We start from the raw sequence: 18,450 nt of genomic DNA, 5'->3' as shown, positions 1-18,450 counted from the left end.
AGCATAAGCTTTCACGAGCTACAGCTCACTTCATCGGATCCAATGAAGTGAGCTGTAGCTCACGAAAGTTTATGCTCAAATAAATTTGTTAGTCTCTAAGGTGCCACAAGTACTCCTTTTCTCTCAACAGGGTTATTCAAATTATTCCTAGGCTATTGTGATATGATTGTTTGGCCAATAAATATTCAGCTCTCCAAGTAAGTTATATTTTTCTTTGTTACTGTTATTTGAACAAAACATGCAGTGATGGAAAAAATAAAACCCAACTGTTCCATTGTTCTGCCAGCATTTATAGGATTTTACTACAGGTCTTGAAAAAATGACATTTTGAATGAAACCACAACAAAGACCTCAAGTGACAGCACAATTGTTGTTTATGTCAGATGTACTTTAAACCTTAGCAAACAGACATTTATGAGCCTGCCAGACAAGTCGGTAGTTAGAAAGATATTTATAGCTTTCTATCTGATATCTCCAAATACTTGCTGCACATCACTGAAAAGCAAAAATAAAGCTCTATAGATGTAAAGCTTCATAGCTTATTTATTTTTTTGAGTAAATGTATTGCTTGCCCAACTGACTGACTGACAGCCTCTACCCACAGAACAAGAAAAGTCATTGAGAACTACATATTTCCCCGCAAGGATCAACTAACTTAACCTAGGGCTCTCCTCTAGTCCTTGTGTTCATTTTGGTGATCTAAAGACTTGTGAATCAGTGGGAGTCTTTCCTTACTTTCTGTGGGCTTTGGATCTAGGGTGACCAGACAGCCAGTGTGAAAAATCAGGACAGGGGATGGGAGGGTAATAGGCACCTATATAAGACAAAGCCCCAAATATCGGGACTGTCCCTATAAAATTGGGACATATGGTCAGCCTATTTGGATTTTGCCCTGAGTCTTTTACCTCTGTGCTAAGACTGTTATTTAGTTGTCTAAATCAAATCAGCACAAAATCTGCTGGAATCAGCACTCAGACCATCAACTTATTCCACATAAGCCACTAATCAACTAGCAGTTGGTGCCAGATTTGAACCTGAGCAGTTGGTACCAGAGTTGCGTGACGTGAAAAGCTTTGCCTCCCTTAGCCAGCAGTTCACCAGTTCTTTTTCCACGGTGCACAGCAATTTAAAAATGCATATTTTTATTCAATATGTCAGTTTTCTTAAAGAATTAACAGCAATACGGGACTAAGCACAAACTGTATTGCAATATCAAACGGGGCATGTTATGTCACTGTGTGTGTTTTCATTGCAATGTACCACAAATGACAATATAGTGAAATGACAGTTATTTTAGATCTAGATCACAAGGAATTCTTTATTAATTTTGAATTAAATCAATGTGTTTCTTTATGATGCACAGCAGGAACTTTCTTTAGCGCTATAATTGTTTCCACTGTGGTAATGTCCGTAGGTTCTACTCAGGATCAGGCTGCACTTTGTTAGGCACAGGGCAAATATAGAAGACAACATGTCACTGCCCCCAAGGAGGTTTGATTCATTGTGTTTTTGAGCGTGGATTCATGAGGTTCCTCTGGGAATGATTTTACCTGCTCCCGCTCCTGTTTTCCACTTGTGACCAACGGGAATTTCGACAATTACAAGAACAGAAGCAGGAACAGGCCCTTAGAAGCTGCTCCAAATCGGAACCCCTTGAACTTTCTCTAGAATTGACACACCAACACAATTCAAGGCAAAGTGCTGGCAAAGGCCTCACTCAGGAGTGGGAGGATCCTTATTTACTTTTCAAAAGCCCATATCATGATAATTCTCTGGCTCATGCCACCCTTAATGATCTTGCAACATCAAAACATGTTTCACCTGTGTGTATATTCAAGTAACAATATCAAGGTTATTCTCCAACTTGGGATTCGATGTTATTATATCAGAAGACATGAATGGAGGGAAGGTGCTGTAGTGACAGCCAGCTCACCACCGGGGCGGCGAGTTATATGGGCCTGTGGGAGCCCGGCTCCACCAATGTTTGGGGGCGGGTCTCTCCCCTGACCCCACCTGCCACCCCTGCGCACCTCCCCAGAGCATCTCCTGGTCCTGCCTGCCGCCCCCGTGCACCTCCCCTGAGTGTCTCTGCCTGCCCTGGGCACCAGGCAGCTGCCCCCTGCAGTTCCGCCCTGCGCTCCCTCACCAGCCACTGCCAGTTACAAGGGAGCGGTGCCGGGGGCAGGCTGAGGCAGTCGTTGTGCCCATGAACGGAGGAGGGGAGGAGGTGCATGGCAGCCTCACCCCCTTCCCAGCAGGCGACTCCGAGTCGTCTCCAAGGGTGGGGAAGGGCTTATCCTGGCTGGACCTCCTGAGCAGCAGCAGGGGGTGGGGGGGAGGCTTGTGTGAGTGTCAGACTAGAGGGAGGCCCTCCCCCTCCTCTGGAGCTCGCTGCTGCCGGCGGGGAGAGGGCTGGGGGGGAGTCCTGCTCTCTGGCCCCCAGCCCCAGGGCAGCCTGCCTGTTGCACCCCAAAATCTTCATCCCCAGCCCAGCCCTAAGCTCCGCTCCCTTTCCCGCACCATCTGTCCCAGCCCAGAGCTCACACCCAGCACCCAAGCTCCTTACCGCATCCAGGAACCCCCTCCCGCATCCAGCACCCCAAGTCCCCTTCTGCACCCCCTCATGCACCTCAACCCCATCCCATACCAGAGCCTGCACCCAGCACCCGAACTCCCTCCCAGAGCCTGAGCCAAACCCCCTCCTGCACCCAAACTCCCTCCCAGAGCCCACACCCCCCCCGCACCCCAATCCCCTTCCCCAGCCCAGAGCCTGCACCCAGCACCCAAACTCCATCCCAGAGCCCGCACTCCTGCACCCAAACTTCCTTCCAGAACCTGCACCGCAAACCTCCTCCTGCACCCAAACTCCCTCCCAGAGCCTTAGGCAAGTGTGGGGGGAGCGGGACTTGGACCTGTTCTGGGCACCACCAAAAATTATACAAACCTGCCGCCTCTGCTCACCACTACTCACAATTAGTCATCTGTACCGATGTTCTCCACAAGAACGAAATCCAGAAAAAAGGGTATTTCATATCTCTGTGGCTAATTGTCCCATTCTAAAATCCTTCCAAGACAAACTTCTTTTTGGGGGAGTGGGCACATTTCTGAGAGTGACAACTAGAGCTGTGTGAATAAAAGCTTATTTCGGTTTGTTGGTAATTCTGATAAAAATAAAAAAAATGTTTCACGTCAAACTACAAATGAAATTTTTCAGAAAATTTTTCAGGAAAAGAATTGTTTCAGGCCAAACCAAATGTTTCATTTGACCCAAAACAAAATGTTTGGTTTTAATTTCTATTTTTTAATTATTTTTAAATCATAAATTTGAAGGGAATTTCAAAATGAAGTAATTTCAAACTGAAAAATTAAAATTAGGGCTGTCGATTAATCGCAGTTAACTCACGCAATTAACTCAAAAAAATTAATCGCAATTAATCACACTGTTAAACAATAGAATACCAATGGAAATTTATTAAATATTTTTGGATATTTTTGTACATTTTCAAATATATTGATTTCAATTACAACACAGAATACCAAATGTACAGTGCTCACTTTTTATTATTATTTTTATTACAAATATTTGCAGTGTAAAATGATAAACAAAAGAAATACTATTTTTCAATTCACCTCATACAGGTACTGTAGTATAATTTTTTTATCATGAAATTGCAACATACAAATATAGATTTTTTTGTTACATAACTGAACAAAACAAACAATGTAAACCTTCAGAGCCTACAAGTCCACTCAGTCCTACTTCTTGTTCAGCCAATCTCTCAGACAAACAAGTTTGATTACATTTACAAGAGATACTTCTGCCTGAAATGTCACCTGAAAGTGAGTACAGGCATTCACTTGGCACTTTTGTAGCCGGTGTTGGAAGGTATTTATGTGCCAGACATGCTAAACATTTGTATGCCCATTCATGCTTCAGCTACCATTCCAGAGTACATGCTTCCATGCTGATGATGCTTGTTAAAAATAAAAAGTGTTAATTAAATTTGTGACTGAACTCCTTGGTGGAGTATTGTATGTCTCCTGTTCTGTTTTACCCGCATTCTGCCATATATTCCATGTTATAGCAGTCTCAGATGATGACCCAGCACATGTTCATTTTAAGAACACTTTCACAGCAGATTTGACAAAACACAAAGGTACCAATGTGAGATTTCTAAAAATAGCTACAAATCAACACAAGGTTTAAGAATCTGAAGTGCTGTCCAAAATCTGAGAGGGACGAGGTGTGGAGCTTGCTTTCAGAAGTCTTAAAAGAGCAACACTAAGATATGGAAACTACAGAACCTGAACCACCAAAAAAAGAAAATCAACCTTCTGCTGGTGGCATCTGACTCAGATGATGAAAATTAACATACATCAGTCTGCTCTGCTTTGGATCGTTATCGAGCAGAACCCATCATCAGCATGGACGCACGTCCTCTGGAATGGTGGTTGAAGCATGAAGGGACATATGAATCTTAAGCACATCTGGCACGTAAAGATCTTGCAATACCAGCTACAAAGATCTTGCAATACCAGCTACAACAGTGCCGTTCAAACGCCTGTTCTCACTTTCAGATGACACTGTAAACGAGAAGCAGGCAGCATTATCTCCTGCAAATTGTAACCAAACTGGTTTGTCTGAGCAACTGGCTCAGGAATGAGTGGACTTGTAGGCGCTAAAGTTTTACATCGTTTTATTTTTGAATGCAGTTATTTTTTTGTACATAATTCAACATTTGTAAGTTCAACTTTCATGATAAAGAGATTGCACTACAGTATTTGTATTAGGGGAATTGAAAAATACTATATCTTTTGTTTTTTACAGTGCAAATATTTGTAATAAAAATAAACATAAAGTGAGCAGTGTATATTTTGTATTATGTGTTATAATTGAAATGAAAATTGAAAATGTAGAAAACATCCAAAAATATTTAAATAAATGGTATTCTATTATTTTTAACAGCACGATTAATCATGATTAATTTTTTTTATCGCTTGACAGCCCTAATTAAAATCTTTTGTTTCAACTTGTTCAGATTTTTTTTCCAACAAATTCAGCAAAAGTGAGAAGAATTCGCAAACATTTTGATGTTACTGAATCTGCATTTTTACTGGGAAAAAAAAACAGTTTCAACCCCAAAATATTTCACCCAGCTCTAATTACAAGCCTAAGTACTAAGGTACAATCCACACTGGTATCAGAACCATGTTGGTTGCACAATATGGTTTAATCCTATTGAGGTCAGGATTCAAACATGTCTTCCTTAACCATTATGGACAGGAATTTTTCCTGAGAATCATGCTAGAGACTAACTTGGTAGGTAGTCCAGCCTTGTCTACACAACTGAAACAACCTAGCCTAACAAATGCACTTGAGCATGTGGCCCAAACAGTTTATTTAAATAACATCAGTTGGGCCAGCAAAATTAAATTGTTCCAATTTGTGTTTTAACAGGGTTAAATAACATATTCTTTTACAGTTTAACATAGTTTGGGACTATCCAACTGTGTTTATAACTCTTTCTATCAGCAACAGCTCAAGCACAGTGGTTAAACACAGTTGATTCAGCTGTGTAGATGGTGCTAGTTATCACAGTTTCATAATAAGGCTCTAACACAGTTCTCAAACAAAGCTTTCTGTTGTAACTAGCATGGTTTGTGTTTCCAGGGCAATCTCATAGTTCTGATCCCATGGCCTAAAGAGAAGAATATAGGGTTCTCATCTTGAAGTTTCTTTAGTACTTCTGATGTATGGCATGTTTTACCTTTCTTTTGCTTTCTGCATAATTTCTAATCCTTTGTCTGCAGCACCTGGAAATCAGATTCTTAAGGGAAATAATTTCTTTTCATTGTTTATAAACCTTCCGATAACAGTGTAGATACTGTGCTCTTTTCAGTGCTGGTTATTTTCTTTTAGTCCACTAATTGTTTGTTTATTACTTTGTCTTCTTTTTAATTCTCCTAATCTTCCCATTTATAAATTCCTCTGTGCATTCTGTTTACCCTTGATAATGTTCCTTACATCACAGCTTAACTGCATTTACAATAGCTTTCACTGTTCTTTTTAATACTCTGGGTAGACCAATTGATTACAAGAAATCAGTCACCAGACTAGATGGTTTGGCTGTCGGCCAGTAGTGCAATGCCAGGTCACACACTCAGCCTTTGAGTCAGCCTTTGGATTCTTGTTCCATGCGGTTGGAGCGGGAGGAGGCTCTCCACACATCACAAAGAGGATGTAGTTGATCTTCTCTGGAGAAAGAGCTTGATCCTTTACTCCAGGAGTGTAAGGGCCATCCTGCTCCCACTGAAATCAGCAGGAGTTTACCACTACCTTCTCTAGGGATAGGCCCAAGGTGCACAGATGGCCACAATTAAAGAAGGAAATGGAACAGCAGCAGTGGAAGAGCTGGCTGGGCTTGCTGTGGCCACTCACCTCTCCTCCCACCAGGACAGGGAGCCATTCCAACCATCTCATGATGCCCACACCTCTTGCAATAGGACAGCAGTGAGGTGGGAGCAGCAGCTGTGAAAGAGGAGATTTGACTGCTTCGATATTTCCTTCAAACAAGGTGGTGACACTTGAGGCAGCAGGAAGCCACTCCAAAACCCTGTTTCTTCTGGGACTGCTTTCACCAGAACAGAGGGAGCTGGAAAGGCCATAGTTAACCCCTCTTCATACATTATTTTTTCAAATGATGATTAACTAGGTCTGCCAAAAACTCCTTCCTGAACAGCACCTCACAATGACCCTTTTTGAAACATGTATGATTCTTTACTGTGAAGACGGCCAGTGGATGTGCATTGTATTTTAAAATTTAGAATGAATAGGAAAGATTGCTTTAGATGGTTAAAGAGAGGAGGAGACACACTGTAAATTTTATATATATATATATAATAACAATTGTACACTCCCTTACATTAGTGTACAATTGTTATGTGGGATTCAGGATGTGAAATACGAACCAGGTCAAAGACATGCTCTGGAGCATACAGTACATGTAGAGGACTATTCAGTTATGGCTCCTGGGAGTGTATCACTGTAGTATGTGTGTTCTAATCCGTAGCAGTCATTCAGTGCATTTGTAAATTATGAAATTACTATTACAAAGGATAACAGTAAGTACACTTTCAAAAATAACTTAGTTGTGAGCAAAATACATTAAAATGCAGTACTGTCTAAATCCAGTACAGGCAGGAGTGGAGGTGGATGGGAAATAGATTTTTTTCACTCCTTTATAGTATATCTGCAAGATGTAAAAGGGAAGTTGCATATTACTTTATTCATGACAGCATGACTTATTGGTGAATACTGTAGCATATCCCCCAGAAGAGATGAATGTTAAAAAGAGCTTGTTACACTTGTGGATTTGGGTGTTAGTTGATGCTAATCCTAATTGGTGTAGTGTACAATTTTAACGGAAGCCAATGCAGATCTACCCTATTTGCTTGGTCGTAATACACAACTACTTTTACTCCAGTATCGCTCCTTGGCTATAGGAATAATTTTATATTGTTCAATGAAAATGTATTTGTTCTTCAGGTTCTGTCTTATGACTATGTTCTTTGCCTATATGTCACATAGCCCTTCTAAATATTCCAGATCTGTACTGTAATTACTAGTTTAGTATAATCTTCAAAACTTAAAGTTAGGCACCTATTCTTTACAAAGGCACCTTAATAGAAGTAAATGAATTTTCAGATACTGAGTACACATGACTTCCACTGACTGCACTGGGAGTTATTGGTGCTCCGGACTTCTGACAATTAGACTACTTTCACCAGTGTGCTTTAAAAGGCCAGGTTTAGATACGCAAATTTGAAAGTGTTAACTTTAATGCAGTACTGTGTTATCCAAGTATTTTTGTGTATCCATGTTAAGTGATCCACAACTACTGTAGCACAATCAGTGGACGCACATTGCATTGTTTGTCCCGTTATTAAAGGTACTTTTGCCTCATATCATCACAATCGCACAGCACAGTGATGTTTTGAAATAAGCATTATGGTCGGACATCCCATGGTGTATTGCTCTGTGGCGTATGCATTGTGGGATTTTTCACAGTGTGTGTTGTGGGGTGCCTACTGGAAGGCAAAGAACTTCTGGGGGTCAAATTACATAATTCCCATGATTCCTCTCCTTTCATCCTATCATCCCGCTGACTTTTGCGAGCCAGCACCATTTTCAAAGCACTGTCAGGCAGCATGAAGGAAATTAGTGAGTACTGCAAGCCTCATGGTGATGAATATGAACTGATTGCTCCTGCTGCAAGCATATTTAAAGTCATGCAGTGACTTCAGAACCAAGGTGATAAGGGTACCTGAAGAAGAGGAGGCTAAAAATTGAGCAGACACTTCTCCTAGAAGATCTGGAGCAGGAACACTGCTTTGGGGCTCTAGAGGTGGGACAAGCTAATGCAGCAGACCTGGGATGACCAGCTGTGGCAACAGATCGTTAGGGTGTTGAAAGCCACTTTCCTAGAAAGCTGTGCAGAGCTCACCTAGAGCTACAGCAGGGGAACACCAACATGAAAGTGCCCTCAGTGTGGAGAGGCATGTGACTAGAAACTCACGAACCCCAGTTGCTACCAATCAGTAGCTAACTAATTTGGTGTGGACAGAGCAACTCTCAGGGATGTGGTCATGGAGGTGTGCACTGCCCTCAAGAAGTTTACGTCACACTGGGGCATAAGACTGGACAATACAGAGAAGACTGTCAATGGTTTGGAATGGTTGGGGTTCTGGAATTATAGGGGAATTATTGGTAAAAACCCATATGCCTACTTTTTGCCCTTACATCAAGCCTCAGAGTTTATAAACAGAAAGGAGTATTTCTCCATGGTGCTGCAAAACCCGGTAGATCACTGTGGAAGGTTCATAAATTGTAAGATAGCAGGCTATCAGCAGTATGAGTGGAGCAGGACCTCTTCTAGCGATTGCAGTGACAGTTCAGAGTAGTGGAGAGCGTAGGAGTCAGAAATCAGGTACCGGGGTGAGGGTGAAGCTGGGATCAGGGTTGAGGAGCCAAGTCAAAGATCTGAACTGAAGTCAGGATTGGGAGCAGGGCATGGAGGTAAAGACTAGACTGGAGCAGACAGGAGTCAAGGCTGGAATGAGGTGGGAACAAGAACTGGAAGCAGGAGCAGAGCAAGTGCAGATGCAGACGTTGTACACACAGAGAAGTCACTGTGCAGCTGCTACTGCAAGGCTCAAGTAGCAGGCCACAGGCTCTCCTGCCCAATCAGAAAGAACTGCCATTTGAAGATGGCTCATTGGGCCCAGCTGAGCTTGCGAGGTTGTGTAGCAACCAGACTGGGAGCCAGCTGTGCTCCTGACTGTACCCACTGGTTTAGGGGTCCTTCTATGGGACATTGGTCCTGGTTTGTCATGATATTGCTGGTAAAATTCCTGTAAAAAGACAGGAGCATGGATGCTTTCTACAGTCTCCCAAGATGGCTCCTCTGTTCCATACCCCCTTCCAATCCACTAGGTATTGGAATTTACCCCAACCCACTAGGAATTAAGGATTTGATGGACTTCATAGTCTTCCTGCCCCGGACCATTTTGTGTGGCAGTGGTGAATCCATCCAACCGGCAGAAGAGGGTTGTTGATGAATGGTTTGAGAAGGGAGACAAGATGGACCTTGAGGGACTCCGGGAGCTGGAGTTTGAAAGTCACTGGACTTATTTTCTGGGTGACCTGAAAGGGGCAGAGCTACATGGAGTTTGACAGAGGGATAGGTTGACTTCAAGTTCTGGGCAGAGAGCCACACCTTATCACCTACGTTTAAGTCCGGGGTGACTTGCTGGTGTTGATCGGCATAGCTCTTTATAAGACTCCTGTGCAGCAGCAAAATGCTCTGGGACAGGGATGGGCAAACTACGGCCCGGGGGGGCCGCATCCGGCTCTTCAGACATTTTAATCTGGCCCTCGAGCTGCCAGTGGGGAGCAGGGTCCAGGGTTTGCCCCACTCCAGCGCTCCAGCCAGGGAGCGGGGTCAAGGGCTTGCCCCGCTCCGCGCATGCCATGGCTACCCACGGCTCCCAGAAGCAGCGATATGTCCCCCTCTGGCTCCTACACATAGGGGCAGCTAGGGGGCTCCGCTCCACATGCTGCCCCTACCCCAAACGTCGCCCCTGCAGCTCCCATTGGCCAGGAATCGCCTGGCCGTGCCTCTGCGTAGGTGCCAGAGGGGACACATGCCGCTGGTTCCGGGAGCTGCCTGAGGGAAGCACTGCCCGGAGCCTGCACCCCTGACCCCCTCCTGTACCCCAACCCCCTGCCCCAGCCCTGATCCCTCTGAACCCCTCAGGCCCAGCCCGGAGCACCCTCCTGCACTCCCAACTTCTCGCCCTCAGCCCCACCCCAGAGCCCACACCCCCAGCCGGAGCCCTCACCCACTCCTGCACCCCAACGCCCAATTTCATGAGCATTCATGGCCCGCCATACAATTTCCATACCCAGATGTGGCCCTCAGGCCAAAAATTTTGCCCAGCCCTGCTCTGGGAGCACTTGAGGAATTTGTTGGAGATGAAGGACCAGGTCTGTGGTTACCAGAATCAAGGGGTTTTCTGATAGTTCAGGGTGAAACTGGGGGCAAAAACCAAAGTTTGTGGGGGCTTTGCTGGGTGGAGGCATAGGTTGCTTTATTGTAAGTGAATTCAACCAGTCATAATAGGGGGACCCAATTACGTTGGTGAAAATTCAAGAAGCAGCAGACATGCTGTTACAGTGTCTGATTGACCTATGAGTCTGGCCACCAATCTCAGGGTGGTAGGCAGCTGAAATGAGGGGCTTGGTACTGAAAAGTCAAAGGAATTCCTCCCAGAACTGTGAGATTAAGTGGGCACTCCTATTGGAAATGATCTGTTATGGTATGCTGTGGTAACAGAAGATATGGGGGAGGTTTAGGTTGGATATTAGGAAAAACTTTTTTCACTAGGAGGGTGGTGAAACACTGGAATGTGTTACCTAGGGTGGAATCTCCTTCCTTAGAAGTTTTTAAGGTCAGGCTTGACAAAGACCTGGCTGGGATGATTTAGTTGGGGATTGGTCCTGCTTTGAGCAGCGGGTTGGACTAGATAACCTCCTGACGTCCCTTCCAACCCTGATATTCTATGATTCTATGATATGTACCAGGAAGAGATGTGCTGTTCATGGGCTGATGGAAGGATACAGCAGGGAATGAAATGAGCCATTTTTGTCAGAAGGTCCATAACTGTCAATACCACTGAATGCCCTTTGTTGGATTATGGTTCACTTACTCAGCAGATAGGCCGAACAAATACTTATGAAGTCAAAACACTCAGTGAGCAGTGAGCAATTACTTACAAGCGGGAAGCTTATCAGGACAATCTCATCACCGTTGAATCCAGCACTGAACCATACAGCTTCAACTGCCCTTTGTTAAGCAAACTTATTTGTAACTTTTTATTATCTTTTCTTATACATATGTATTAGTCTCTCCTTTCTGTGTTAACTCTCCTCTACTGTCAGTACAGGTTTAGTGTTTGTTCAAACTGGTCTTTTCTAGCTTTTTAGTTACTTTATCTTTTCTTGTTCTCACAAACATGATTACTCTGCAATTTCTTACACGTACACAGCTCTACTTATGCTTACTCTGTTAAATGTTATCAGAACAGACTCTTAAAATCTACAGCAGGCTTCTGTCAGGCCTAAATATGCCTTCACTCCCAACACCCTTAGGAGCTCCACATTGAAGTTCATCAAGAGGGTGGATCAAGAGCGTGGGAAGGAGCCGGAGAAGGCCCACTGGCCTCATGTGTAGTGTTTTTAGTGTGCTGCAGCTATCACAAATCTTAATATAGTCCTTTGTGTCTATTCATAAGGTTGACCACCCGAAATATCTGGAAATCAAATTCCCAGTCTTAAACTAGCCAAAATGTCCTGCCATGGGGGAGTTGTGGCACAATCTCAATACTTGGAGCTGGGGGCCCCCTTCAGAAATGTAAAGACCATCCCCCTATAGGAGAGGAGGCCTTGCTATAGACAGAAGCTTAATCCTGGGGAGGCGCCAGCGTTTTCCAGGTACTGGCTGATTGGCACCACAGACTGGCAGAGAGTGGATGGCAGTCATCAGCTGGCCCTTGCCCATCCTGCAGATGAAATGGGAGGGTTTGATAACAGTGGTAAGAGCTTCCTTCTTTACTTTGTGCTGCTTGTCCTTGCAAGACAGAGCGTCTGCCTTCCCATTATCAGTCCCTGGATGATAAGTGACTGTGAAATTGAATCTGGATCGAGAAAATGCCCTTCGGATCTGGCATTGGTTTAACCATCAGGCTGTGTGTAGCTGCTCTAGGTTTTTGTGATCAACCCAAAGTTGGCCAGGGGTGCAGGCCCTTTTAAGGAGATGCTACCATTCCTTGAAGGCAAACCTTAAGTTCAGGAGTTCCTTATCCCATATGTCATAGTTTTTCTCTGTGAAAGTCAGTTTCCAAGAGAAAAAGGCACAGGGATGAAGTACCTTACAGGGACCTGCGAAGTGGGAAAGAACTGCACCTATTACAATGTCTGAGGCCTCAGTTTCAGTGATGAAGACCTGAGTGGAGTGTGGATGAGTTAGGATAGGAGGCAGTATGAAGGCTCCTTTCAGGTGATCAAATGAAGCCTGCACATCAGCAGATCAGGTGAATCTGGCTTCCTTCTTAAGGAGGGACATTAAGGCGATGACCAGACTGGAGAACCCCTTGTTCTGTGAATCATCTGTAAACGTTTACAAAGCCCAGGAATCACTATACCCCTTACACATTTGAGGGTGCCTTCCAATCTTTGATCACTGCTACTTTGTGAGGGTCTACAGTAAGCCCGGCCAGGGAGATGACATAATCCAAAAATTCCACAGGGTCCTTGTCAAATTCACATTTGTCAGGCTTGGCATAGAGTTGCTTCTGGCAAAACCAATCTAGAACAATATGTACATGGGGGTCATGAAGCTCTTCATTTTCAGAGATGAGATGACAATGTACTGCTCAAGGATCTCCCTGGGGACATCATACATAAAATGTTGGAAGGTAGCAGAAGTGTTACAGAGGGCAAATGGCATGACCAAATATTCCAAATGACTATATCTGGGTCAATACACCATCATCCCTCTGCCAGATTCTGACTAAGTTATATGCTCCACAGAGGTCTCATTTCATGAAGACTCAGGCTGATTGGAGTCTCTCCAGGAGCTCACTGATAAGAGGAAGGGAATATCAATTGCATACTGTGTGTTGATTTAATGCCTGGTAATCGACACAATTTCAGAGAGTGCCATCCTTCTTATGAACAAATAATATATGGGTGCCATCTGGGGAGGGGAAGGGACAAATAAATCCCTTCCATAGGTTTTCCTCTAGGTACTTCCAGAGGGCCTGTAGTTGCTCAGGCTCAGAAAGAGCATAAATGTGTCCAAAGGGAACCTCTGTACCCTGGTGGAGTTCGATAGGGCAGTAGTAATTGCAGTGGGGTGGTAGGGTGTCCATCTTCTGTTTGTCGAACACCTGGGTGAATTTCCAGTATTTGAGAGGGCCCACTGTTTATTTCTCTTGGGGTTTGGATCACACCACAGACTTCTATCACAGACTTCTATTAACCACAAATGGGGGCTCAGGAGCCATTCTTGCAGGCACCACAGGGAGCAGAAGAGCACTGTCCTTGATTGCCAGTAGATTAAGGGGTCGTAGGTGATGAGGTAAAGGGCACTGAGGATGACTGGCTAATGCAGGACATAGATCACCCTGAACTGGATAATTTCCCAGTGGCCGCCACTCGTGATGACTTCCAAAAGGCACTGATACGTGATGGGCATTGAAAAGAGGAGTGAGCTGTCGATGGTCTTAGTGAGCTTGGAGGAGTCTTTGCAGAGGGTAGGAATCCAATGACATTTGACAATTTCTTGGTTGATGAAGTTACTGCATATGCCTAAATTGACCAGTGCCTCCAAGTGGTCGTTGAGCATTGTGTCATCCTGGAGATGGAGAGGAAGAGGAAGTGCAGTGGTGTGCTGGTTAGGAGTTGTCAGGATTCTGGCAGAGCTGTGGCAGAGTGACTCACGGGAGGGCGGAGTGAAGTACAGATTCAGCCCTGGCCTCACTACTGGGGCTGGGTCCTAGCATTTCCTGACCTGGAAAGGTGTTCCAGTTCTTGACTGGGCATCCAGCTACAAAATGTCAGTCCTCAAGCCTGGTGCTGGTTCTTTTCATTGGCAGCGAGGTGGGGTCGAACTTGCTCGGGGTCTGCATTGGCTCGGGGTCTGGTAGATTACCCGGAATTGCATGCAACAGAAGAATTGGATTTGATGAAGGTTGAGTGCTGCACCTCTTTTCCTAGCATTGTTCTGTTAGCCAGTCATCAGTCCTATTGCACAGAATGATCAGGGCCTCAGACTAGGCTGAGAATCCATCCAAGCTAATTCGTCTTTAATAGGATCACTGAGTCCTTGCTGGAAATGATGTCGTTGTGTGGCCTCATTCCAATGGGTATCTGCTGCCTGGCATCAAAACTCAGCTGCGTATCTGGCCACAGACCAGGACCCCTGCCAGAGGGATTGGACACAGCTTCTGCAGTGTAAGCTCTGATAGGGTCATCAAAAATGCCAGTCATTGTCTGGACAAATTCCTTAAAGAGTTTGAGCAGATGGGTAGACTCCTCCAATAGTGGAGAAGCTCATGTTCATGCCTGAGCCTCTCTGGTCAGCAGGCTAATTACAAGTCCTACTAAGGACAGGTCCATGGGGTATGGTAGAGGCCTCAGTATGAACAGCAGACAACAATGATTCAAGAACCCCCAGCATTTGGCATGATAGGAAAATCTTGAGCTCACAGGCAATAGGTGTGAGGGTCAGGAGGCCTGAAGGGTGGCTTTCCTGTCTTACAGTGTGGCAGCCTAGGCCTGCATTTATTGGGCCTGCAGGACTGCATTCTGTTCTTTAAACATGGCAACCTGGGCTACCAGGTCCTGTAAGGCCCCAACTAAATCCACAAGGGTGACCTGGGCTGCCACTGTGGTCATTATAGAAGGGATCTCCACGTCATTAAGCCTATGCCCTCCCTACAGCTAGCTGCTTGGGCATGGATGGCCTATCTAGTGGGTGGAGCAGGGTCGTGTCTGGTGGTTGTGGTGACAGTTCAGCATCCTGGTCAGCATAGATCCAGGAGTCAGATACTAGGCTGATTTGAAGCTGGGATCAAAGTTGAGGTGCCAAGCCAAGGGTCAGAACCAGAGTGGGAATTGGGAGGCAAAGACTAGACTGGATCAGACAGGGGTCAAGGTTGGAGCAAGAACTGGAAGCAGGCTGGAGCAGGACTGGAGGCAAGAGCAGGGCTAGCACAGCTCTGGGTATGGTATGCACTGAGCAGCCATTGTGCTGCTGCTGCAAGGCTCAGGTAGACTGCTGTCTGCTGGCTCCCCTGCCCAGTCAGGAAGCACAGCCATCTGGAGAAGGCTCATTGGGCCCAGCTGAGCTTGCTGGGTTGCCTAGTGACCATGATGGGAGCCAGCTGAACGCCTGAGGGGAATATTAATGAGAGTGGTCTAGAAAGGTCCATGGTGCCAGGATCTTTAGAAACTCTGGATTCTTTTCTGCAATGTGAAATAAAACTTTTGCTCCTGGGGTCTCTATGGACATTGATGGCGTTGCCATTCTTCCACTCATTCTGGGAGACCCAGCTTATCCTCTGCTTCCCTGGCTTATGCTTATTGCCTTTTAATGGACAATAACATGGGAGAAAGGAACAGTTTAACTTATGCCCTGAGTAGCTGCTAAATAACAGTAGCATTTAGGAGAGCAAAACGTAGATGGAGGAGTTGGATGTTGAGGCTGGAGACTGATGAGAAATATGCACATTTTAAGGTAGCTGTTTGCTGTACAAGCTTCGTGAGAGCAAGGAGAGCCTTGCAGATGGATGGGAGGAGGAGGAGGATGCCAGACTTGCTGTATGTTTTGAACAGCCAGAGAAGATACCTCTACAAAGTGCTGGAACTACTTAGGGACACAGAGTTAGGGAGGTACTATGCTCCTACTATAAGGGCAAGAGTCCCTTGCGAAAAAAGTACATGCTTTTGTATAAGGCTTCAATCAGGATTACTGCACATATATGAATGTGTATGTGCAGTGCTGCAAAACTTTTATCATGCAACATGTGGAGATTCTTGTATAATTTATGTGGGGACTTTTTCATAGTTCTGGTTAAACAATTTATTATAGTGTATGTAAAGGTGCAGCAAAGGTGGGCACTTTCACTAATTGGTTAATGAATTTAGTGCTTGGAGGGCATTTTCATTAATTGTTCTAGACATGGAACCATGACTGCGAAGACATTTTCAATGAATTTATAATAAACAATAATAAATATACCAATTTCAACTTTGTGAGCAATTTTAAAAAATTGTACGCACGTAGAGATGTGCAGACTTAGAAACCCATTAAAAACCAAGAGTTATAAGGTGGAGCAAGTTTGTGCTTTTAAGATCACAAATGTGTGCATGGAGCATGTTCAAAACTGTTCTCTGCAACTCAGGTGAGGGACTTAAGGGGAACTCCCATTTTCTTTGTTAGTTACAAAATGACCTGTCTGGGGAGTTGTTGCAGTGAATGGTATATCCCAGAACACAGTAGCCTCAGAGGTACAGGGCTGCAAGGGATATTGGGGGGTGTGGCACTGTCCTTCACCAGAGAGCCCCTATGTTCTCCAGGAAGGCTATTAACCTCTCCATCATCCCTAGCAGCTGAGTGTGTGAGGAGCTAGTCATTTCCCTGTCTTTTTCTCTCTCCACTTTGTCAAGCTTCAGGAACCCTTCTCCATCTTTTAATCCTTCTCTTCAGCTGTGCATAAGAGTTCCTTGCACATGTCATCTCATGAGCTCCTTTTCTTCCTATGTAGATTGGACAGATGGTCACTCAGTGATAACACCCCTGTCCATGGTCTCCTCAACATCTCAGGGTGAGGAGGACAACTAGTTATAGTCAAAATTTGAGTTTCCATGCCTAGTGATAAAATGTTGCTTTTTTCTTCAGTTTTAGCATTCTATTCCCATAGGCTCTTCCCAGGGTTGGGTGATCTTGGAGTTGATAAGATGTTTTCACAATCTTCCCCATTTGCGTAGGACCCCTGGGCTGGGCTGTAAGGGAGATGGCCGGGGGGAGTTGTTCTGCCAACTTGGGAGAAGTGGTAATAAATGCGAAGTGGGATATGGAGGACTACCTAAAGATGGGGAAGCAGAGGTAAGCTAGTAATTGCACGTGCACTTCTGCAGGCTATTTGTGAAGCGGTGGTTGGCAATTATGGCCTGGTCTCGATTATACACTGATACAACCCCTTGTGTGGCCCTAATTATATGAGTATAAAGGTGCCTTATGTCAGTATAGTTAGTTCCCGTTCCCATCCAGGAATAAGAATATACTGATATAAGCATCTTTATATCTCTGTAAGTATGTCCATCCCAGAAGGGTTTTTCCATTTTAACTATACCAGCATTATTAAAGCAGTACCATTTCTGTGTGTAGACAGCCCTAGTTGAAGTCAAGTTTTCTGAAGACATTCACTAGCACTAAAGGAAGTGGAGTCCAGTTCATTCTATTTATATCTACTCTCCCTCTCTGAAGAAAAGTCAGGGTGAATGTGTCCTTAGGATGTTTGCTGTCCTCAGTTAATGGGTACAAATATCTTGATATAAACTGTGCCTGAAGTCTTAACACTCTGTTCCTTTACTTTTCAGAGAACTCCTGCTCTTTTCTGAAATCAATCATTGTTTTTAAGTATGGAGGACTTTTCTTTGTGCTTTTCCTATTGATAGAAGCTGGACTTGAGTTGCTGTTTTAAAAATAAATAGCTAATAGCACTTTCAACAAAAGTGCCTTTTGAATACAGCCACAGCCATGTGAATTAACTTCAAAGGTGGGTATTGACAGTTTTCATAGAATCATAGAATATCAGGGTTGGAAGGGACCTCAGGAAGTCATCTAGTCCAACCCTCTGCTCAAAGCAGGACCAATCCCCAACTAAATCATCCCAGCCAGGGCTTTGTCAAGCCTGACCTTAACAATAACTAAGGAAGGAGATTCCACCACCTTCCTAGGTAACTCATTCCAGTGTTTCACCACCCTCCTAGTGAAAAAGTTTTTCCTAATATCCAACCAAAACCTCCCCCCCCCACTGCAACTTGTGACCATTACTCCTTGTTCTGTCATCAGCTACCACTGAGAACAGTCTAGATCCATCCTCTTTGGAACCCCCTTTCAGTTGGTTGAAAGCAGCTATCAAATCCTGCCCTCGTTCTTCTCTTCCATAGACTAAACAATCCCAGTTCCCTCAGCCTCTCCTCATAACTCATGTGTTCCAGTCCCCTAATCATTTTTGTTGCCCTCCGCTGGACTCTTTCCAATTTTTCCACATCCTTCTTGTAGCGTGGGGCCCAAAACTGGACACACTACTCCAGATGAG

Source organism: Eretmochelys imbricata, chromosome 2 (assembly GCF_965152235.1).
Source record: "Eretmochelys imbricata isolate rEreImb1 chromosome 2, rEreImb1.hap1, whole genome shotgun sequence".
NCBI classification, from domain to species: domain Eukaryota; kingdom Metazoa; phylum Chordata; order Testudines; family Cheloniidae; genus Eretmochelys; species Eretmochelys imbricata.
The sequence above is the reverse complement of the archived record's forward strand: the minus strand, read 5'-3'. Positions refer to the sequence as shown.